Source organism: Amborella trichopoda, chromosome 6, assembly GCF_054954075.1.
Source record: "Amborella trichopoda isolate Santa Cruz 75 chromosome 6, AtrichopodaSantaCruz75HAP2 v2.0, whole genome shotgun sequence".
Lineage (NCBI taxonomy): Eukaryota > Viridiplantae > Streptophyta > Magnoliopsida > Amborellales > Amborellaceae > Amborella > Amborella trichopoda.
The window spans coordinates 30,148,624-30,173,323 of NC_142341.1; the positions used below are offsets into that span (position 1 = coordinate 30,148,624).

The 24,700-nt window shown below is 36.9% G+C and overlaps 1 non-coding gene across 1 annotated transcript; it reads right to left on the minus strand.

The window, feature by feature from the left end:
* Nucleotides 1-364: 364 nt before the first annotated feature.
* Nucleotides 365-1,627, minus strand: LOC18434935 (uncharacterized). The gene is made up of 2 exons (XR_016058553.1): nucleotides 1,314-1,627; nucleotides 365-818 (listed from the first exon to the last, which is right to left on the minus strand). It is a non-coding gene; the product is annotated as an uncharacterized LOC18434935 (transcript).
* Nucleotides 1,628-24,700: the final 23,073 nt, after the last annotated feature.

The window sequence follows — 24,700 nt, forward strand, 5'->3', positions numbered from 1 at the left end:
TTAGGACTTAAAATATCTTTTTTTCTCGATATCTATACATCTCAATGCCGAGATGATAAAAATGAGATGTATTTTCAAAAGATTTTTGAGAGACACACCTTAATTCCACATTTTAAAGTGTCCACCTAGTGCAAACTTTTTCAAATAATAAAAATTTAAAACCTCCCAAACCCGAAACAATAAACAAAAGAGCGAGAAACTCCATCAATAAAAAAAGAGGAGGAAGAAGTTGCGATAAAAGCTGAAAGCCACAGAGATTTTGCCTCTCTTACAGGGATTCGCTCCTGCCCCCCTCTCTCTCTCTACCTGAACTCAGAATATCTCTCTCTCCTCCCTACCAGAAGTCAGAAGACGCCACCCGTAATTGTTCTCATGCAATAACCACAATATCCATTAGACCATGATGTACTAAGAGAGAGAAACAAGGATACGACCATAGACTAAGAGAGAGACAGATAAGACAGAAAAGTAAGAGAGAGAAACAAGAACAAGGAAAAGGGACAAAACCAGGAAAAAAAGAAAAGAAAAAAACAGTCCAGAAACCTGTGTGGATTGGTGTTGATCTATACGTCTTGTTCGGCAGTGTTATATCCGTTGCATTGCTTGACCGAGTACTTAATGGCGTTCAGTTCCACCTTCCTCAGTGCCGCTTTGCCGAGATCGACGCCACAAATATCAGAGAGCCTCACAAGATAGAGTAAAACATCAGAGAGCTCCTCCCCCAAATGCAATTTCTCTTCTTCTTTCCAGTCTGGTAATTTCATTGGAACCTCTCCCTTCCATTGAAATATCTCAGATAACTCCCCAACTTCACCCACCTGATTCATTCATATCATTCATACCAAAGTGAGGAAGAAACAGAGAGATCATGGACAAGAGTGAATTCATAGGCTATATAAAACACCAAGGGAAAACTGTCGAATTTTTCGAGATATCGGAGATAAGGGTTTTAGAAGAAATGCCATGAGAGCAGCTAAGGAGGGGATGATACATGAACATTCTAAGGCAAAAAGAAGTAAAAAAAGAGCTTCGGATTCAAATAACTAAGATGGGGGAAAGGAAAATAATACAGCAAGTCCTTGTGCGGATAATGAATAGGCATAAAATGACACCTTATTTATGTAATAAAGTTGACCTCATTCTGGCCATGAAAATAATATAATTTTAAGATAAAAAATCACAGAAGAAACATTCTCTTCGACTGAAAAATAAAATAGAAATGAAAAGTTCGCCTAAAGAAAAAAAAAACAAAAAAAAAACTCCATGATTCTTAACATGTTTTCAGAGATGAAAAGAGAGAGAGGTGAACGTACGAGGGCCAAGAGAAGGTTTCTAGGGCTGTGAAACTGGTCCCAGTCTCTCCCTTTTGCGAAATCAGCCATCTTACCCTTCAGGTCTTCCAGCGTCACCGATTTGCAGGGCTGGCCATTGTTGGGGTTAGGGACCTCAATTTCTCTCTCCATTGTTACTTCTCCTCCTTTCATCTCTCCCTTCTCTCTCTGTTTTGCAGCTCTCTCTCTGTGCTTTTGCAGATATGGTGGGGGAAGAAGAAATGGAAGAGAGAAAGAGCCGGCATGGGCGCCGAGATTCGTTTTCTTGAAAGCTAGGGCTTCTCTTTTTCTGGTCCTATTATTGGGTCCTCCTTGCTGGGTACCTTCTATCCCCCATTCGCAGGTGTCGTTATCCTGCAACGATTCCCGCTTGATTCTTGCACGAGCGGCTGTCCGTAGGACCCACTATTCACAAAGGGCTTTTCTTTGAAACTTACCCTAGTTAACCCTGTTTATATTATCAAATGGCGATAGTGCCCTGCCCTCATCGCTCTACTCCGGATATTGAGCTTTCGTTTGCCTAAGAGGTTGCAACTTTAAACAATTAAATTAAGTCGCATTTTTAATAAGAGGTTGCAACTTTAAACAATTAAATTAAGTCGCATTTTTAATTTTTTTTGAGATATAATTTTGTTGTCCAAATTTTTTATGATGATTTGAAAATTTACGTTATTTTTAATTATAAAATTTAAAATTTTAAAAATATTTCAAATTAAATAGATCTATAAACACATCAAAATTTTAAAAATGTACAGTTTAGATAATGTATTGCAAGATGCACTATTTTTCATATTCAAAATCCTTTTTTGTTTTTGTTTTTGTTTTTTTGTTTTATATGCATATATTTAGATGTCAAGATGATCAATTAGAGGATCCAATACTACCAAAGCATTTTCTAATGGATCTTTGATGTGTATCTTAATTCTACATTTTAAGGTCCCGACCTCATATAGACTTTTTGTTTGAGTTTTTACTAGAGGGAGAAGTTTTAAATGCATTTGTACCCAAATGTGGACCCATTTGAAAATCCATATTAGACCTGTCTCTCCTATTTTACCCAGATACATCCTCTTAAGCAGCACAGATTAGATGGCCCGTGAAATAAAAAAATGAACGGTGCGGAGTGGTCCGAAGGAAGAGATAATTTTAAATGGTGGTAAAGTGGTTTATGTTTTAATGTTAAAAATCTATATTTGTCGAATTGATAATGGTGGTAGTCATAGATCATGAAGTCCAAATGCATATGGTGAATGAAATTTTTTAAGGAAATCACATTCAATAAGGGTCAAAACTCACCTTTTTTGCATTGCTATATGTAGTAGCTGCCACAAGGTCGGGTTTGGTTGGCCCTGTAAAAGCCCAAAAATCTTCGTTGCGGCCTGAATTTTATTGGACCGGCAAGAGCCTGGCCTTGAAAATGTTTTATTAAAGCCCAGCCTGGCCTGCACTTGGCCCGGAAGTGTGTTTAGGGCTGGGCTTGAGCTGGTCCAAATATAAGCTCGGCCCAATTGGAATTCATTTTTTCCTTTTTAATCTCTGTTCAACCATTTTTTTTTGTAAACCAAAAAAAAGAAAAAAATCTATAAAACAAATTATGCTAAAATATTTTTTTGAAAAACTTAAATGGCTAAAATGACATCAGTAAAATGAAAAGTACGAGAAAGAAGGGTGGGGACATGTGGCCACTCACCCACCTCATTCCCCAAGCCCACACGCCCCCCTCAAAATCCATTCGCTTTCTACCTTTAAGAATAAGGTTTTTTTCACATAATTACCCCCTCGTTCTTTCTCTCTCTCAGAACCCATTCTCTCTCTCTAAAAAACCTATTTTCTCAAACTCTCTCTCTCTAAAACCTATTTTCTCTCTAGTGTTTTTTCCACAATTGTAGAGAAAGCCCATTATTGATGTGAAAATGATTTTCTCATTTGGTCATTAATGCTCCACTCTCATTTTCTCTCTATCACGTCTTCTCGTTTCTATCTCCTCTATCTACCATCCCTCTCACCACCGTCTCTCCTTAATTCTCCTTTGTCTACCATCTCTCTTGTCGTCTTACGTGTTAGGGACACCATTCCATGGCATAGTGGGGCCAAACAAATGGCTGATGGAAGATAGAGGGAGAGATGCGAAAGTGAGAGAGAGAGACCCACTTCTCTTGTTCCCACAAAGAGAGAGATGTAGGAGAAAGAGTGAAAGAGACCCACTTCTCTTATTCCCACAAAGAGAGAGATGTAGGTGAAAGAGTGAAAGAGACCCACTTCTCTTATTCCCACAAAGAGAGAGAGACTCTTGTTCCTACAAAGAGACAGAGGGACCCAACTCTCTCGTTTCCACAAAGACAGAGAGAGAGAGAGTAGAAGCCTTCTGGCAGGGGGAGTGAGGGGCGAGGAGGCTTCTAGGTTTTTTTCAAGTTGACCCATTAAAAGCTTGATCTGGCCGGATAAAAGTCTACTCTTTCCTACCCCTCCCTGGCCCCATCTTGAAGCTCACATTTGGCCCAAACGAGCCTGAAAATGGCTCGAAGTTCCACCCCAGAACCTGATTCCCAAACTGGACCATTGGCAGCCCTATAAACCATATAAAACTATAGATCTGGATTGGATTTAGCCTATTAAATTAGGAATCACTGGGATCTGTCTAGTTCCTAGTCAGTATCGGGAATTAGACTCATTCTCATGAAATTGTCCAGTTCCAATGATTTGTATTTTATTGTTATCATTTTCGCTTTTGTGTTTATTGGTCGATTTCATATGCAGGATCGCAAATTTGAATCATTGATTCACCATTCCAAATCAATTTCGCAGATGCCTGGTCCAAGCCGGTGAATTCAGGTTTCAAAACGTTAGTCATGAGTGTTCATCATTCAAACAGTTGATTTGTATCGAATAAGCTAACTGACACTCATACAGAGAGCTTGGAGCCATCATTTCGAGTGGGTAAACAGGTTGGGTCGAGCCGCCAATCCGAAAGGCCAACCCTACTTGGGTTAGGGTCTAAGTATCGTTTCTGGACCGAATAGGTTAAGCTTGGGTCTAGGTTAACCCTACCTGATCTGACTTCAATATTTTAGATCTACTGCTCATTTTATTGTAATGGTACTATATATTATAAATAATTATGTAGGACTCTACCACAAATAGTGGCATAAGACCCTTATATATCACCATCGATTCTATGGTTCTAATCTCGAGTGAAAATAGCTTTTCACCTCTCTTTCGATATCCCCCATTAAGACTCTGATATCCACGTACTCTATCTATCGTTATCCTTATCTCTTTCCTCTCTCCCTCTCTCTCAAGATGGCTTGTGCAAAACAAAAACTTTCCTAGTTTGCTGTTTCCTTTCACCTCTCTCTCCCTCTCCCTCTTCCTCTTCCTCACATACTCTCTCCTCTCTCAGTCACAGCCTCTCTCCTTTCTCTCTGTGTGTGGTTTGTTCATGGTTCATCTTTCTCCTGCCACTACCTCTCTCTCCCTCTCCCTCTCCCTCTCCCTCTCCCTTAGAGCCTTTGTCCTAACCCCATGAAACCAAAAGTTTTGCGAGGGTTGGGAGAGACAACCCTTCCTAAAATCAAAGCTTTCGAACAAGAAAATTGAGGACTTCAGAAGCTGAAAGAATCGGTAGTACCAAAAAACCCACGGTAGCTGAAGTCTAGAATTTTACATTTCTTGCAGAGTTTCAGTTAAAATTATGAATTATTTTGCTCTATTTCATGTCCAGTATTTGAGAGGTTGTGTATTTAACTTTTCCATATTAAAGGCCAAAGTAAACTCTGTTCATGGACAGTAAATTGGTCCGTTCATGGAATGAAAATTGATTAATTTTATAAAAGTTAGCTTAACATTAGAACATCGCACTAAGTTCTTGGTGTAATCCAATCCAAATAGAAAATTTCTATTTGTGGGTTTTGCACACACACAGTTCAGACTCATGAGCCACTTCAACCTTAGAAAGAGGAAGGGGGGCAAGAAATGTAGCAGGAAAAGAGACAAGGGAAGCAATGCAAAATTTTATGGTTGGGAACTTAAGGGGAGTTTCAAACAAAAAAGAGGTCTAGTGTTGCAATTGACAGGGCCACATAATTCCTTGCAAAAATTGTATGCCATTCTTCTCTTCCTCTCCTTGAACAAAAAAGAGGTCTATTGTTGTAGTTGACTGAGCCAATATGTTATCCCACAATTCCTTGGCAAAAAGTTGTATAGCATTCTTCTCTTCCTCTCCATGTACCCAATCCTTAGGCCATGGATATCTACAAACACTCTAAACCATTAAGACCTCAACTTAGAAACTATTTTCAATGGCTAATACTGAATCCATGATCAATGGCTAACACAGAGAAATAAGAAAACCATAGAACAAGATTAATGAAGCAGCAAGATGAGAGTGCAACGGGATTTTGCCAAATATTCCATCTAAGCTTCTGAACTCGTAGAATTCACTAGATGACTATCAAATGAGTATGACTATTTCAGAAAAAATCTCCAGGCAAAACAAGTAATATAACCCCAAAATTAGGTTGCTTGTCCACATCATTGTTGGCTTATATTGAGGGAGAAAGAGGAGAGAGGTTGTGAGGTGGTGGAGAGAGAGAGAAGAGCCACGAACAAAAGAGAGAGAGAGAGAGGAGAGGCTGTGAGGGAGGGGGAGTGACACTGCGGAGAGGGAGAGAGTTGCAAGAGAGCAGCAAACGAGGGTGGTTTTTAATTTGTGTTTGCAAGGGCTACCTTGAAAGAGAGAGAAAGAGATAGAGATGGGGGGATAGGGATTGGTTGTGTACGGGTGTGTCAGGTCTTTATGGGGAGAGAGAAAAAGAGGTGAAAAACCATTTTCACTCGAGATTAGAACCATGGGATCAATGGTGATCCATAGGAGTCTCACACCATTATTCTTTCATTATATATTTTGTACACTGTGTGGCATAAGTTTTAATATAATGCAATATTATATAGTTTCTGATAACTAGAAGCGTGAAGGATTCTCATGGAGAAGGTCTTTATCTCTTCCCCTCAACTAGGTTTTTTTTATGGCTACGGTTTCTATAAGGTTGCAATCTTAAACAATCCAATTAAGGTGTCCTTTAAAATTTTATCATAACATGTGATTTTGTTATAAAAAGTAATTAATATTATCTTAAAATATTTTTTATACCTAATTAGAAAATTTCAGTGTCCAAAAATGGTTAAAATCAAGTAAATCTATAAATATATGAGAATCTTAAAAATAGACGGTCTCGATAATGTGTTGCAATATACATTATTTTCGAGACTCGAATTTTTTTTTTCATATTCATACAACATAATGTCGAGATGATTGATTAGAGGGTTTTTTGAACATTAAAACAACAATTTTGATAGATTTTTGAGGTGCATACGTGATTCCACATTTTAAGGTTGCAACTTTATATAAACTTTTCCCTTTTTTTATTGTTGAGAGTCAGAAGCATAAATAAGAGTGAGAGAGTGTGAGAAAGAGAAACTTATGACAAGCAAGCAGTGCTCGACTCGACCATGGCCGGGTTGGGTCTGGGTCCACTTGACATTGAGCTCACCGGGTCCAGGTCCAACTTGAATCCTATCAGGTCGGATCGGGTTCAGGTCAAGCTAGCTCAACCCAAATTACATATAAATAATATAATTATGAAATATAAAATACATAAATAAACCTTTTATATATTTTTTTACTTGTAGACCACGATATGACTTGACCCAATGGATCAGGTCCGAATCCAATTGACCTATACCCAGCCCCGACCCAAACCGAGTCTAGGTCTAATTTAGACCTAGTAGGATAAGGTCCAGGTTGGGATCGACCTGATCATATATATTTGGGCGTTAAAGTGGTGGGGAAGAATCATCCATCCCTCTCTCGGGCACGCCTAGCGAAAGTGGTTCCATCCACATGGGCAGCTCAAAGGAGAGGTCAGCAATGGTGTTGCCTTATAAAGAAAGTAGGTAAATAACGACTAGCATCAAATAAAGGTACAAATATGAAATTGTGTTTTACATGAATATGGATGCATATGACGAAGTCGTGTACCAGAGACTTGATGCGTCGCTCCCTAATTAGGTATCTCCACAACAGCAACAAGATAAACACAGCCGCGAAACCAAACAATACCTTTGTACAGAATCCCCGTTTGGAGGCATGGACTTTTTGGCTGTAAAAATATTTCTCCATTAATGTGTGAGTGCTGTTCACAACAGAACTAGGGCTGGCATCCCGAATTGGGTCGCGGTTTGGGAACAAGCGTTGGACAGTGCGGGTCAATCTCGAGTCTAACAGGTTGGTGCTCGCTAGCATTTTGGTCGGTTCGAGTCGGGGTCTAGTATTTATTTATATATGAACAATTGGCCTCATGTTAACTGCATTATATATATATATATATATATATATATATATATAATCTAAACTTCACAATGTTTCAAATTACAAAAGTTCAAGATAGAGATAGTTATGAAGGGTGGATTTATTAATTTTGTAGTCTATTTTTTTCTAAAAAGAAATTATTTTTGTAGGGCTATTTTGTAAATATTACTATAAAACAAATGGTAATTTTGTCATCTCCATAAGGGGTAAAATTGAAATTTTAACTAAAAGACAAGGGCACTCTACGAATAAAGTTTCATCAAACTAACTTCTAAAATGCGATTGTACTGTTATGAAAATTTCAAATTTACTTTTGCTTACTGCTAAAATTACCTATTTAAATAATGTTTTTAATAAAAAAGTGATGATTTTTTTGATAAATACACCCATCACAACCCCTTAACCTTCTAACTTAACTTTTATATTTTGAGGGGTTGTTAACTCTAGCCAAACCCATATATATATATATATATAAAAATAGTTGGGATTAGCCCACTAGCTCATATGAACATATGAACTGAACGGCTCAGATTGAATCGGTGCCGATCTATTGATCATAAAGGCCCAGTAGTGTTTGAATTTTATTTTATATTTTACAGATCTAAATCACTTGCAATTTTAAGCGTGTGTTAATAAAAAATAGATGAATCTTTTAAAAATATCAACAAAATATTTTGTATGAAATAAATTGATCAAAATACCCCTAAAAATATTTGGGAGGTATTTTGGTCATTTTTATTTTTACGAATAATTATTTTTATATTTTTTTTAGATGTGCCTTAATGAGAAGAAAACACACCTAAAATTTTAAATGATTAAAATTTGTAGATAATAAAATAAAATTTACGCAATACCAGACATCCGTGATCGTCAGATCGGCCCAGATTCAATCTGGGCCTTTGGGCTCATATGTTCATATGAGCGAGTGGGCTAATCCCAGCTTTTTCCTATATATATATATATATATGAAAAACACTACGCAACGCCTATAGGCGAAAATGAACAATGATTTCGTCTACCCCCATCACCATCTAAAGTTCATCACGCGGTCACAATTGTCTGGTAGTTTTTTATTTTTTATTTTTTTTACAAATCAAAATGATTTGAATTTTGGATCATGTATTCATAAAAAATAGAAGAATCTTTGAAAAATATAAAAAAAATATTTTACATGAAACAAATTGACCAAAATACCCCTAAAACTTTTCGAGGGTATTTTGGCCAATATTGTTTTCACAAGTAATTTTTTTTATATTTTTATTAGATGCGTCTCAGTACGAAATATATGTACATACCGTCCAGATTTTATGTCATTCTAATTTATAGAAAAAAAAAATGAAAAATAAAACACTATTGGAAAATCGTGACCGCGTGATAAAACTTGGACGGTGATGAGGGTAGGTAAAATCACGCCTATAGGCATTAGGAAGACTTTTCTTATATATGTATCTAGATATATATATATATATATTTATATGAAAAATACTACGCAACGCCTATAGGCAAAAATGAACCGTGATTTCACCTACCCCCATCACCATCCAAAGTTCATTGCATGGTCACGATTGTCTGGTAGTTTTTCAATTTTTATTTTTTTTTCTACAAATTGGAATGATCTGAAACTTAGAGCGTGTATACATCTTATTGAGGCATACCTAATAAAAATATGAAAAAATAATTCGTGAAAAAAATTTGACAAAAATACCTCCAAAACATTTCATCAAAAAAAGGTTGCAACCATATACTGTAGAAAAAAAGTACGCCTAAGATAACCATCGAAAAAGGTTATCCAAAAGTTAAAAAATCTTGTAATAGATCATCTCAACCTCAAATATATGGAAGTAAATATATATATAGTCCCAAATATAATACATGTTTTGATATATTTTGTAGATCATCCATTGTCAAGATTTCATCTGTTTGTAGATCTGCTTGATCTGTACTATTTTTCTTTCGTTCTAAATTTTATAATTAGATTTAAAACAGATCTTTAGGTCATCATTCCAATTTTTGACACCAAAATTACATTGTCGGTGAGTCTTGGAGGTACACCATAATTGGCTTGTTTAAGTTGACATCTTATATAAAGTTCTATGTAGACACACACACCATTAGCGCCTTTCTTCTAACTATTTAGGGTTGGCTATAAGTATCATGTTATGTCATTCTGCTCTATCAAGTCTTAGAAAATGGTTGTGCGAAAAAGGGGCAAAATGAAGTAGAAATTCATAAAATCGAAGCTTGATCCCTTCTTGGTTTTGGGTACATAGGAGCACTTTCTCAAAACGAATTTGCCCCTTTCAATACTGTATTTGTTGTGCATAAGAAGGGTAATTCGTCCTTGGGATACAAGAAAATATAGAGGTCTCTTTGATGTTCCAAAGCTCTATGCACCTGAGCTTGGAAACTTACAGTAGATACCATAGTATAGAATAGTTTAGAGAGAGAAAGAGTGAAAATTTTTTTTAGAGAGTTGAGTTCACTAGTTTTGCTCCCTAAAATTGCATAAAATAGTGTGTTGTTGAGATGCCCAAAAATGTGTTTTTGCGTCTATCTCGTATGGGGAAGAAAACCCTTATTATAGAGCTACAAGGAGACGGCACATTTACTATAGTGGTGGTTACATGCACCACCAATAGATACAAGTTACATACACCCCTTTAATGTTGTTGTTACAAGTCTCCATTTGCCTCCATTTTATTAACGACTGGAAGAACATTGGATGTCCCAGATGCATCAACGGCTAGATGATCGTTGGCTATCTCATATGAGCTGGGTTTATAAAAGGCTATCAAACTTCCAGCTTGACCCGTACACGTGCTCAGGCAAGGAGTGCCTCTCGCGCCAATATGAGAAATACGAAGTGTGTTATCATGCGCCTTTACGTCCTCACCCTCACCGTCGTCCTCGTCCTCGTCCTCGCCCTCACCCTCGTACATGCACATGCATATGCATATGCACTTGTACGTCGCACGCTTTGCGTGCTCCGTACATACAACACCTCTCTCATCTTGTGCTGAGAGTATAAGAAATGTGAATGCTTACTCTTAAATACAACTCAATTAACTATCTTGTCTTCAATGTGAAACTCAAACCCATAGCTTCCTTTCTCTTAAAAACAGCTTAAGAGAAAAACCACAAAACCATATTATTGTTTTAAAAAACACACAAGTATTTTTCAAACTAAAAATACTAACATCAAAGACCATACTCTCAGTGAGGCCATTCAACCCCATATCATTTCTCACTACTTCTAATCATATTCTTTTAGGCCTATCCCATGTCCTATTTTAACCTTCCACTTGAACCAATTCGCACATCTTAAAAGATGTTTTACTAGGTTTGCACTATACATAGCCAGCCCACCTAAGTCTACTTTCTCTCATCGTTTCACCTATTAGAGCGACACTTATTTTCTCCTTAATATATTCATTTCAAATTCCATACGTTCTTGTCTTGCCATCATTCTTGACATCCTCATCCCAGCTACACTCATCCTATCGGTATGTTGTTTATTGACCGCCAGGTACTCCTCCCTGCAAAGATAAATTGGTCGCACAACTGTCTTATAGAACTTCATCTTCAACTTCATTAATAGGTGACGATCACATAAAACTTTAGTTACACATCTCCACTTCACCCACCCAACTCTAATTCTATGTTCGATATTTTTCTCCATATATATATATATATATATATATATATATATAGTGCTAATTAATATATGGCAGATTCTTTTTGATAGTTGACACGGGAAAATTGCATTTTATTTACTTGATTTCCATCTAGGTATCATGTTTTTGGTTAATTCTTTTATAATTTTAGGGCAATAAACGATTACCCTTTTCTATGTTTTAATACTGATTGGGTCGGATCGCGTCGGCCCGACCTGACTCGAATTCATTTTCGGGTCAGTTCCAGGCTAGGTCTAGGTCCTCCCAAATCAATTCGGGTCAGATCCCAGTGTGGAGATTGTGGACCAATCGGGTCAATGTTAGTCCCGACCTAACCCGTCGCAATTCCTAGACCAACAATGGGGCGCCATGGCTTGGCCTGGTTAGTCCGACCCTGAAAAATTAGCTCTTTGACCACAAAACGTTGCCAGACAACCAAAACATCCATGGTGCCTAATTGGCTCATTTAAATCTTGTTAGAAAAAGAATACATCTATGAAATCAATGATTACAACGAAGTCGGTTCTAACTTTTATTTATATAAGATGAACAGTCCCGTGAGAAACCCCGGTGGAACACCACGATTTTATGATCTGAGCACGCCTATATACGCTCCACACCTCCGGCCTTCTTTGAGTCTTGAAAATTACATTTTTTTGGAACATCATTAATAAGAATAACATTAGATGTATTGTTTTGGATTCGCAGTTACACAAAAGTATTGTTTTACATGTGGGTCGTTGGGACGAATTCTTCAGCCCAAGGATTAAAAAAATAGATCGGTGACCAAGATTGCTTATCTGCAAAAACAGTCCGGATCGACGATCCGGCCAATAACGATCCGGCCACAAGGCCAGTTTGGCCCGGTACCAGGCGGTTTGCAGTGGGAACCAGCTGGTTGTCAATTTTTGGTGGGAATCAGACCGGTCCAACCAATTAGCGATTCAGATGGTCATTTTTCAAAGCCTTATGTCACTTGAAAATCCTTGTCGGAGCACTGGATAGGTGATTTGGAGTAGGCTTGGATTGGTCCGGATCGATGACCCGATTAATAGGAACCTAAAAAATACTAGACAAGCTTAAAAAAAAAAAAAAAAAAAGTATAAAGAGGAGAGTTATAGGGGGCAACCGGGCTTGTACCTATACCATGCCATAAGTAGTTGGGTTCCGACTGATTCCGATCTCAAACATTGATCTAGATTGCAAATCGCCGTGTTTTAAAACATTACACATAATAAATAAATTATTTTCAAAATATTTGAGGTCGGTAAATTGGTCCCATGGACCAAGTTAGGCAACTTAATAGTTGGTGGTTCTATGGGACCAATTCATAAATGCGGTCCCATGGACAGAAAGCCTTGTTAGTGGTTTTTATTACATGAAATTCTTGAAAAAAATCTATGGTTTACCTTGTGGTCATGGTTTTAGTGAGAAGTTGAGCCAACGTGACTTGTGGCCATGGGTTAAGAATAGTTTCTCTATATGATGCTCCCCAAATGTTTTGCCATATTTTATCCTTGTGCCATGCGTTTGAAACGTATATTCACCCTATGTCCTCGAGCATTTCAACAATGATTTTATGCGGCGTACACCTCTTTATAAGATAGTATATTTTTTGTTGGTCACAATTATTTACAACTATCCAATGAATTCTGCTGAGGCCAGTCATAAAGGTCTGGAAAATTTCTTTTCAACTTTGAGTTTAGTCAATGAAATAAATGCAACCACCTGAATTTCACATTCAATGGTTAAGATTAATTGCGACCACTTTATAACCAAAGATAAATGATCTCATTATATACTTTGCCCTTTATAAATATCTTCTTTTTTTTTTCTTTTTCTTTTTTTCTTTGTATTTATAAGTGGATTAGAAATTAGCTTTTTGAAAGTATTAATGAGATGGTGTTAGTGGTAGGAATGAAAACTATAACGTCATGACTAGGATATGGGGTGCTACTACTAGGACCTTAACCCCTTTCCCACTAGGGTAATTGATCTCTTTGAGTTTGAAGCTTTTTTCTCTCTCTCTTGTTATTTTTTTTTACCATGGTGAACCGGTAACGATGACTTTTGCCTGTGTTTAACTGAAAACCATCTATCTTTCTGTAAAATTTTATCTTTTTGATCCATAATAAAAAAAGACAAAAAGCCAAGTTGGTGTTAGGGGCAAACGCGTACAAAGAGACATTGTTATTTCGGGTCTCCTACTGAGCATGAAACTCAAAAAGGATTTCATGATGCTTTCATTGTACTGAGTCATATGCTTGGGGGTACTCTCACACAACGTTATTGCATTTGGGTATTTCAAGTGGACAACTTCCCTTGCTTTGTGGGGAATTAGAAGAGAGAGAGAAACTTGGGGCTTTTTGGGTGTTTTCAAATTTTGTAGGTATGTTTAATATCAGTGTAAGAAAAAACTGTTAGCTGGCTCCCCAACTCACACTCATCCTTATGAAGCTTTTCTAAATGTAAGATAAACATAACCATATATTGGTTATTCTTATGGAAGTTTTCCTTGGTGTACCGTATGCACAACCATATCTTGGTAAATACTTGTTGTAAAATCTCCATAATTAAGGGATTGTGATCATAGTATTTGTGTATATATTCACTAACTTGGGATAATGAAAAACACGATCTTTCTATTTTAACCTTGTGTTAGAGCCTCCTAAAAGATTCCTACATTTCTACCTTCCTTTTCATTTGGCTTCTCTCTCTAGCTTGCTCTTTGCCCCATATCCCTCTCCTTGTTTCTCTCTGTTGATGCGCAGGACATTGATCGGGCAGTCGAACAGTGCAGCAAAATGCTCTGCGCAGAGTAGCAGTTTGTGTTCTCTCTTTCTACATCAACTCATTGTAGGTCTATGCATTTCTTTTGAACCCCTCTCGCAAAAAACCTTACACAGGGAGATCCCTTTCCCCTCGTCCTTCTTCTCCCTTCACTGGAACAAATATCTCTCCCCTTGCCAGGAACCTTAGCTGAGCCTTTTTTCTTTTTTTTTTGGCTTTTTGTGCCATTTGTTCTCATGCAAGGTCATTTGAATGCATTTCTATCTAGAGCTTCAAACAATACACATCTCTCTCTATAGGCTCTCAAACAATCCTTGTTTTGTGCAAAAGTCATGAGACTTCTACCATTGGAAATCAATCTTACGTCCCTCGTGAAACCTCCTGCCTCTTGATAAAAGCCCGTGGATGCACTTCCGTCAAGATTACTGTCACACAATGTTGTTTTCCCCCCATCCACGGATGTGTTTTCATTGGAGAAACTCCTTGAATGAGTAAAGATCCCCTTGCCGCAGCCCATCATTGATGCAGTTCCGTCAAACTTGATCACTACAAGAGTTGTTGCTGCAATCTCAGTTGCAGCCATTAGATCTGAGCTCCCTAGAGAAAGAGTTGCTGCCCCCTTGAAGTCACAGTTGGAGCTGCTGCCTTCACAATTGTTGCTGTCCCCTTGACGTTACATCCCTCTCTCTCTAAAACTGTGCCTTTCACATAGCCCATCTGCCATTGCACATTGCTTTGGTCTCGTGTTGTTGAAAACCTGCCCACTGTAGTCACGTTCATCACCAACTCGCGGTTCTTTCTATCTGATTCCGCCTGTGCCCCTTCATCATCCATGATCATGAACGAGAACCACTTCACCAATTCAAATACCTTATGGATAACACCAACAATGACTTGATATTCCTTGTTGTTGATTCTAATAGTCCTGTTGATTCTAATAGTCCTTTTTATTTAAAAGACAATCCCAAAAGCATGTTAGTTTTAATGTCTTAACTAAAGAAAACTATCCAACATCGAGTAGAGCTATCTTTACGGCATTGAATACTAAAAACAAGCTATATTTCATGAATAGAACTATGACCACTCATCTTTCTTCCTCTTCCACCTACTCACTCTGGTAGAGGTGTAATGATATGGTCAAGTCATAGCTCCAAAATGCTTTCTCCAAAGATATTTCTGAGAGTGTGATGTATGAGACCATTGCCTAACGAATCTGGAATGATATGAAAGATCAATTTGCTCAAAGCAATGCCCCTCGAATCTTCCAGCTTCGCGAAGACATTCCCCTTCATTCGTAAGAATCCACCATTATTTCTGCATACTACACCAAACTTATATCACTTTAGGATGAACTTGCATCACATCGCACCATACCTCCTTGTTCTTGTTGTTCATGTAAAGCTTTACACAATTATCAACAACGAGAAAGGTTGACCCAATTTTTAATGGGTCTTCATTTGTCATACAACCACATTAGTGAAAGGTGTGACTATGTGGAACTCAAGATATTAAATTCAAAAATTTCATTTTATTTTTATTCAAAATATCTGAATTCTACTTACATGTGCCATAATTATTGCTGGAAAATAAAAACAATGCCTAAATACAATTAGGATCTTTATTTTATTGCCAAGAGAAATAAAACCATCAGGGAACTTTAAACTAGCTTATATAATAATTTTTAACACAAGTTCTTGAAATATTACAGAAAAAATAAAACTAAAAATAAATAAAAAACTAATGGGAAGACTTACTAGAAGATGCTTGGAGTTATCCAACCAGGACTTCGAACACCTTAAGGTGTTCACTAAGCTTGGTAGGTTATCCTTCTTTCTCTAGGGTTTGAGGAAATTCTTAGATATGGAAGCTTGGTAGGTTATCATTCTTTATCTAGAATTTAAGGGAGCTTAAAAATAACCTAGGCTTTATACAAACCCTATGGGAACAAAATATGACGGATCTTGGGAGTTGATATCTCTCTAAGTGGCTTTTCTCTTTCTCCTTAAAAACTACAACAAATCCTTTCCTAGGGTTTCACCAAAAAAAGGTCACCTCTATTTTTCTTTCTTAAACAAAAATATAGAGGAGAGAAAGAGGTGGCATGTCTCTCTTTTGGATAAGAGAGAGATGATGGCATGCCTCTCTCTTTTAGATTAAGAGATATAGAGGAGAGGAAGAGGTGGCATGTCTCTCTTTTGGATACGAGAGAGATGATGGCGTGCCTCTCTCTTTTAGATTAAGAGAGAAAGAGAGATAGTATGATATAAAAAGAGAGAGCGAGAGCGAGAGAGAGAGAGAGAGAGAGAGAGAGAGAGAGAGAGAGAGAGAGAGAGAGAGAGAGAGAGAGAGAGAGAGAGAGAGGGAGAGGAACTTTTTTGGCATGGAGAGGGGAGAGATCCCCAAATTTGGTGTGTGAGGAAGAGATAGATCTTTCCCCCATATTTGGTGCGTCAAGGAGAGAGGGAGATCGCCCAACAAATTTGGTGGGTGAGGGATTGATCTTTTGGAGAGAGAGAAAAATATCTAGTGATTAGATCTCAAATAGGTTCAAATAGGATTCTAGTTTGAATAGGATTTCTAACTTATCTAATTTCCATCTAAACCTTTTAGGAGTAGGAAATTTGTTGGGTGAGAGATTAATCGGAACTTTTGGATGGAAAGATTAAGAACATTATCCCTTTACATGACCCAATCCACTATTAAACTAATCAAATTTAAACTTCAAACTTCTAGATAAATCTAATATAGATTTTCCATAATATTGGAATCATATCTCATGATTTATCATGTTTAAATTTGAATTTAAAAAAATAAAAGAGCGTACCCCTTATTTCCCAAAGAAAATAGCATGGGGGGATTGTGCCATGGCGTGGCCCCTTTGGTCCTAAAAAAATGGCGTGGCACTTTTTCTCTTAAAAAAAATTTATGAAATAAGGTGCCCTCCTATTTCAGTTAAAAGTGGCGTGTCACTAATTTTCTCAAAAATAATGGCGTGCCTCTTCTCTTTTTATAGCTTTAAGAAAAATGGGGCATGGTCCTTAAGGTGTATGGCATGCCACATGTGGGGCTAGATCTTTGGTCCCACATGTGTTATTCTTAAAGCTATGAAATTTTCATAAATAACGTTTTATGAAATTTATAGCAGAAATTAATATTTTAAAATTCTAAAATAAATTTTAAAATCAAATAAATATTTAAAATACTAAATTAAAATATACTAAGAGTGGACTGATACCAATGGGTTAAAATAAGCGATACTAAGGGTGCTCCACTCGCCCCAGAAACCATGATCCACAACTGTTCTCTTTTCTAACTCAACAAAGTCCCATGACCTATAGTCTTTTAGTAGGGGCTCATGATTGGTTTGTCAAAGTTGGATAATAAAACTGTGGACTTATGATTTTTGAATGTGGATTACAGTTCCCCCCTTTAAGAGCAAGTTTAGTACTTGTCACTACAATGCAAATGGGGTTCTCTCAATGCACATCTATAAATGTCCCTGTAAAAAGGGTTGCTTCTCATGTGATTATCATATGTACTTGTTATGCAAAAGTTTGTTGAGGGTTTAACCATTGCTCTCACAGGCCTACAACCGCACATAAGAGATTACACAGTTCTCCTGGGCTACAAATATGATCCTTGGGCTTCTCTTCGATCTCAACAAGGGATAACCCACTTCAAATCCTTTTCGGATGTGCCACATGCCAGGGCCATAAACCGCCAAACCTTTGATCGGTCAACACACACTCCGACTGAAGTGCATAGTCCACCATACATCATTTTTTTACAAGCTCTCTAGGACTTTAAAGGCCACAAAAACCCAACAATAAGAGGCAGATCCTTCTTATGGATCCTCTTCCTAATGGGAGCTGAGCATATTCTATACTCAAAGAGGAAAAGCAATGACAAGTTGCTTCTACACCATCTAATGGGATTGACTCTGCTACGTTAACAGCTGCAACTGCTACTGTAGCAAATGGCCGAGCAGTCAGTCGTTCTAATAACATATTGAGCAGGCTAAAATGGCCCGCCAACTCAGGCATAAATGTGATCATTACGGCTGGGTGGGATACGCCATAGCAAAGGGTTATTTATTTCATGGTTATCCACTAGGACATCGGCTCTATTAACCTGGTAAAAGCACCTCTTAAATCTGTTGCAGCTGTAAAACCATCTTCCTCTTCCAACCAGGTGGCTGCCGTTGCTCAAAATTTCACCCCAGATCAGTATCACCGATTGATGACCATGCTCAATGAAGGCAGTGCACGACCTTCTGTTCATTTCATAGGTAACTCCTTTTCCACTCCAATTCTCATCTTCTTCAATACTTAGATAGTTGACACAGGAGCTTCAGATCACATGATATATTTGATCCCTCACTTTTTCACACATGCAAACCAACTACTATTGCTGCACCTGTTAAACTCTCAAATGGGTTACATGTTGCAGTTACTCATATTGGATCTATTTATTTAACTCATTTTATTCAACTTTATCAAGTACTTTGTATTCATTCTTTTGGTTTTAATTTATTATTCATCAGTAAACTCACTGTCTCTTTTGCTTGCTCAGTACTATTCTCTCGTAATTCTTGTATCTTTCAGGACCAGTCCCAAAAGACGACGATTGGAGTAGCTAAGAACATGGTGTCCTCTATTATTTCCAAGCTCTTAATGTTTCCTCCATGACTCTCTCTTCCAACCTACTAGTTCTTGATCTGTGGCACTGGCACCTCGGTCATGCTTCTTCTGCTCGTGTAAAGTTATTAGCTAAGAATTTTGATAGAATTTCTAGTTTTACTCTTGTCATTGAGACATTTGTCCTTTAGCCAAGTGAACTCATTTGCCTTTTATTTCTAGTTCTCTCTCCTCATATGCACCTTTGATCTTATACATGGCGATATTTGGGGTGGCTACTCCATAATTTCTCACTGTAGAACTCGTTATTTCCTCACAATTGTTAATGTTTTTTTCACGTTGTACTTAGACATTCCCTATACGTGTAAAATCTAAAACACTTTATTAAAATATCTTTTTGCTCTTGTAGAAAGCCAATTCGATTGCAAAATTAAATAAAATATGCCAATTTTTTCAAGAATACGGAGTACTTCAGCAACACAATTGTGTTGCCACTCCGCAACAAAACGGTATTACTGAACGCAAACACCATCATATCCTTGCAAGGGCTCGAGCCTTGCGTTTCCAAGGATATCTACTCCTCTGTTTTTGGGCTGACTGCATTGTTATAGCCACATATTAAATAAATAGAATTCTAACATCCTTATTACCCAAAAAATCTCCTTATGAAGTTCTTTTCAATAAACCTCTGACCTATACTCATTTGCGGGTTTTTGGATGTCTTTACTATGCCACCACTTTGGCTTCTAATCGAGACAAATTTGATGCCTGGGCCCGAAAATGTGTGTTGTTGGATATCCTCATGGCCAAAAAGGATATCGTGTTTTTGACTTGCAAACTCAATTTTTTTTTTATTAATCGTGATGTTGTTTTTCATGAGAACATTTTTCCTTTTTCTTCTACACTACATTTTTCCTTTTTCTTCTACACTACATCCACCCACACAACCAGCGGTTGTTCTACCTTTACCCATTGTTGACCTTCCACAAACCTTGAATTACCCCTCTTTTTCAACTAACCCACACACTACTACTTCATCTTTCCTACCCCATCCATCTAACAATTTGGCTTCCTCACAAACTATTCACGAACCATCCCAAACCTCTCCCCAAAATTCCTTGGATCAAATTGATAAGGTTTCCCCTCCACCCCAAGTCGATCAAGAACAATCAATTCAAACAACCAAATCTTTACCTCCTCCCACAAATGTTCGTAAATCACATTAATGTCATCCTCCACCATCTTATCTTTAAGGATTTTCATTGTTTTCATTGTTGCCAACTCCTCCAATGTCAACTTCTGCGACTGGACCAAAGGTACTCGATATTCATTCTCTCAATTTCTCTCCTTTGAACATTTATCTCCATTACATCAGAGCTTTGTCTTTGCTGTCTCTTTTATTCTGGAACCCGCTTCTTTGTTCCAAGCTGTGCAAGATCCGAAATGGCAAGAAACAATGCAAAATGAGTTTCGAACACTTGAGAAAAATAAAACTTGGACAATCACCATCTTGCCTCCTAACAAAAAGGCCATTGGTTGCTAATGAGTCTACAAAGTTAAATATCTATTAGATGGCATTGTTGAGCGATGTAAAGCACGTCTCGTCGCTAAGGATTACACTCAACGAGAGGGCTTCGACTATCATGAGACATTAGCCCTCATTACAAAGATCATTATTGTACATTGTTTACTTTCAATTGCTTCTATCCAAAATTGGCCCCTACATCAGCTTGATGTACATAATGTGTTTCTATACGGGGACTTGCACAAAGAAGTGTATATGACTCTTCCCCCAGGATTTTGTCAACAAGGGGAGAAATAGGTGTTTCGATTACACAAGTCTCTCTATGGCCTTAAACTGCCTTCTCGATAGTGGTTTGCTAAATTCTCCTCTACTCTCATCGATGCTGGATTAGTTCAATATAAAGCCGATTATTCCCCATTCACATGTTGAAAAAATCATGAGTTCACTGTCATACTTGTGTATGTAGACGACATCATTGTCACCGGCAATAATGTTGCTACCATAATATCTCTCAAGCATTTCCTCCATCGTCGTTTCCACTTGAAAGATCTTGTGGTCCTTAAATATTTTCTTGGAATTGTGGTTACCCATTCCAAAAAGGGCATCTACATCACCCAATGTAAATACAATATAGAAATTATTGACAAATTCGGGCTTCTTGGGGCATGTCTTATTCATCTACTCATGGAACAACCCCACAAACAAAATACCACTACTGGTTACCTTCTATCTGACCCCTGTTGGACTTTTGATGGGAAGTGATAAAATCACCAAAGTTCCCAGGATTACTAGCAGTGTCCCGAGACTAGGGATCACAGAGATCAGGTCCTTTCCCAGAATAATGAGATCTCAAAATTAATTCTTTGGTCTACCTCTCCATGGCCATGAAACCCTTTTTAAAGAGGGATGGGAGGAGGCCGTTCTCTAACGTTCGACTTTCTTCCTGAAAGCTCAGATAAATGTGGCCCTGTAATTTTGGGAGTTGGGTGGTTAGTTTCTACCCGTTAGATAATAGCCCTTTCTCTCTCTAAGAAACTTGCCTATTTTAGTGATAAGCATAGAATTTTTGATAAGATAAGGAGATAAATATTTGAGGGCCCCATGGCCACCCATACATGTCAACATTCTCCCACTTGGCCATGAGGGTCAGGTATATTGAAATAACATCACTTAGTGATTTAACAATTATGAGCATATCCTTGTCATGAGACTTTTCACGCTAGTACGATTATACATTTCATAAAAAAAAATATCCACGTCATGTTATGGGTTTTTCACTCTAATGCGACTATTCCTCTCATGACCAAGACATCAAAAATATCCCATTTGGGAGTTCCTGACTTAAATATTTCTAAGTCTCATAAAAACTACATGTTTTGATAATATTTTCCCTTTGTTAAAGGGTTTGCAATCATATCTAAAGATGACAAATAACTTACAGTTATTTATTCATTCCAATAATATCATAAATGTAATGATAATCAATTTCAATGTGCTTACCCTTGGAACTATAAGCTCTATTTCTAATTGATGAGATAGCTGCCTGATTATCACAAAAATTTTTAACAAGTCCGTCGGCTATATCCAGCTTCAAATCATTTATGAAATGTTTAATCTAGACAACATAAGTAGTAGCAATACTACAAGCAATATATTAGGGTTCCATAGTATACCGAGCTACACAACCTTGTTTCTTGCTAGACCAAGAAACATAACCACCTCCAAAGTGGAATACAAATTCTGAGGTTGATTTTCTATCATCTGGGTCTCCTATAAAGTCTGCATCAGAGTACCCAGTAACATCTAAGTTATCAGCTTGGAAGCACAACTTGTAATTTTTAGTTTTCTGAATATATCTAAGTATCCTTTTTACGGCTTGCTAATAATCCATCCTAGGATTACATTGAAATCTACTCACAATATCATATGCATAATTCAATTAGGTCTTATACAAAACATGATATAATTTATACATCCTACTGCTTGAGCATATGAAATTCTTTCTATTTCAGCTTTGTCACTATCATTTAATGGACACATGTATTTTGATAATTTCAAGCCTTTATAAACAGGTATATCTATGAGTTTGCAATTTTCCATCTTAAATCTCTTTAAAACACTTTCTAAATAATTTTCTTGTGATAAGTATAGAAGTCTCGAACTTCTATCTCTTGTTATCTTAATGCCCAATAAATATGAGGCTTTTCCCATATCTTTCATCTCAAAATGGGAACTTAGCCTATGGTTAATCATACCAATATCATTAACGGCTATCAAAATATCATCTATATATAGTGACAATATAACAAAAGTGCTCCCACTATTCCAGACATATATACAATGGTTTAACATATTGGCTCTATAACCAATCTTAGTGATTGCATTATGAAAAGTAAAGTACCATTGCTTAGAAGATTGTTTTAGGCCATATAAAGACTTTGAAGTTTATATGCTTTGTCTTCTTGCCCTTTAATTACATATCCTTCTGGTTGTTTCATATATTTATCTTCTTTTAATTCTCCATTTAAGAAAGCTGGGCGGATATCCATTTAAAATAATTATAGATCATAATATGCAACTAATGCTAGGATGATCCTAATAGATGAAAATTTTACTGCAGGAGAATAAGTCTATATATAATCTATGCTCTCCCTTATGGTAAATCATTTAGCTACTAACCTAGCTTTATAGTTATCAATGGTTCCATTTGCATTAAGCTTTTTCTATCTTTATGGAGGTCAACAAACTCCAAAACTTGATTTCTTTTAATAGAATCAAGTTCATCATCCATGACTTGAGTCCACTCAGCTGAGTCATTTGAGCTAATAGCTTCACTATAGCTTCGAGGTTCATCTACTGAATCATCACTTATTGAAGAATAATTATTTTCATTTATAAATACATAAAAATTTTCTAAAGTCGTAGGTGGGGCTCTAATTCTTTTAAGTCTGTCTGATATACTTGATTCAATTGAATCATTCTCACCAAATGTAGAGGGATTTTGAGAAATAGGGTCTTCTAAACCTTTATTTTTATCAATTTCATGTAAGTCAATAGGCTTATTTAAAATATTTTCATCATCTATATTTTCTAAGAAATTTGTATAGGAACATTTATCTTTTATAGTCTTATTTTGTAATTTGTCTCTATTTTGTTATGGTATAAGCACATGTCCTCAAGAACCCCAAACTTTTAAAACAGTTAGGTCAGATTTCCTACTTGTCTATAATTCATATGGAGTTAAGTCTATAGATTTAGTGAGAACACGATTAATAATATAAATTGCAATGTTGAGAGCCTCACCCCAAAATTAAGGCCATAAATTTGAATGGCTCATCATAGACCTAACCATGTCTATTAGAGTTCTATTTCTTCTTCCAGCTACATCATTTTGTTGTGGTGTATATGGCATGCTTGTTTGGTGAATTATACCATGCTCTTTACAAAATTCAATAAATAAGGCCGAGCAATATTCACCTCCCCTATTTGTTTGAAGAATTTTGATATGTTTAGCTAACTGATTTTCAACCTCAGCTTTATATTCTTTAAAAGTTTCTAATGCATATGATTTCTTACTAATTAGGTAAACGTATCCATAACGTGAATAATCATCTATAAATAATATGAAATATTCCAAATCTCTATGTGTTTTTACATTTAAAAGGCTACATAAATCAGAGTGAACAATGCTAAGTAGTTCACTGGACCTTTTCCCTTCAGGAAAAGACTTCTTAGTTAATTTACTAGAAATACATGACTCGCATGTTTTGAATACAATTTCTCCTAAATTGGGGAGCAAACCTCTTTTAAGCATTTGATTCATTCCATCTTTATTTATTATGTCCTAATCTTAAGTGCTATAAATATGGATCATCCATACACATAAAAGCCTTAAAAGAGGCATCCAAATAACCAGAAAAGGATGAACTTCTATTAATATTTAGTCCGTACAAATTGTCAACTTTAATACCATACACCAATGCTCTATAATGCTTTCCAATGGTGACTCGACCAGACCTGAATCTTATTTCATAACTCTTGTCGTTCAGCCTAGGAACATAAATCAAATTGCGCCAATCGCATACAAAGTATCAGTCAATAGGAGATTTCTTCCTCTTGGTAAACACAGTTTGAAAGTTCTTACACCAAGTATATCACAATAGGTGTCATTTCCCATATAAATCTGCTGGTTACCAGCTGCAATCTCCTTCAACTCTGTGAATCCGATCTTGGTCCTCGAGACATGTCGAGTGGAAGTTGAGTCGACCCACCAATTTCTCAGGTCATGGTAGACAACTATTGATTTTAGGACTATGCAGACCAAGTCCTTTATTTTATTTTGATTATTTCGAACATGGTTGTTTTTCTGGTTCCTA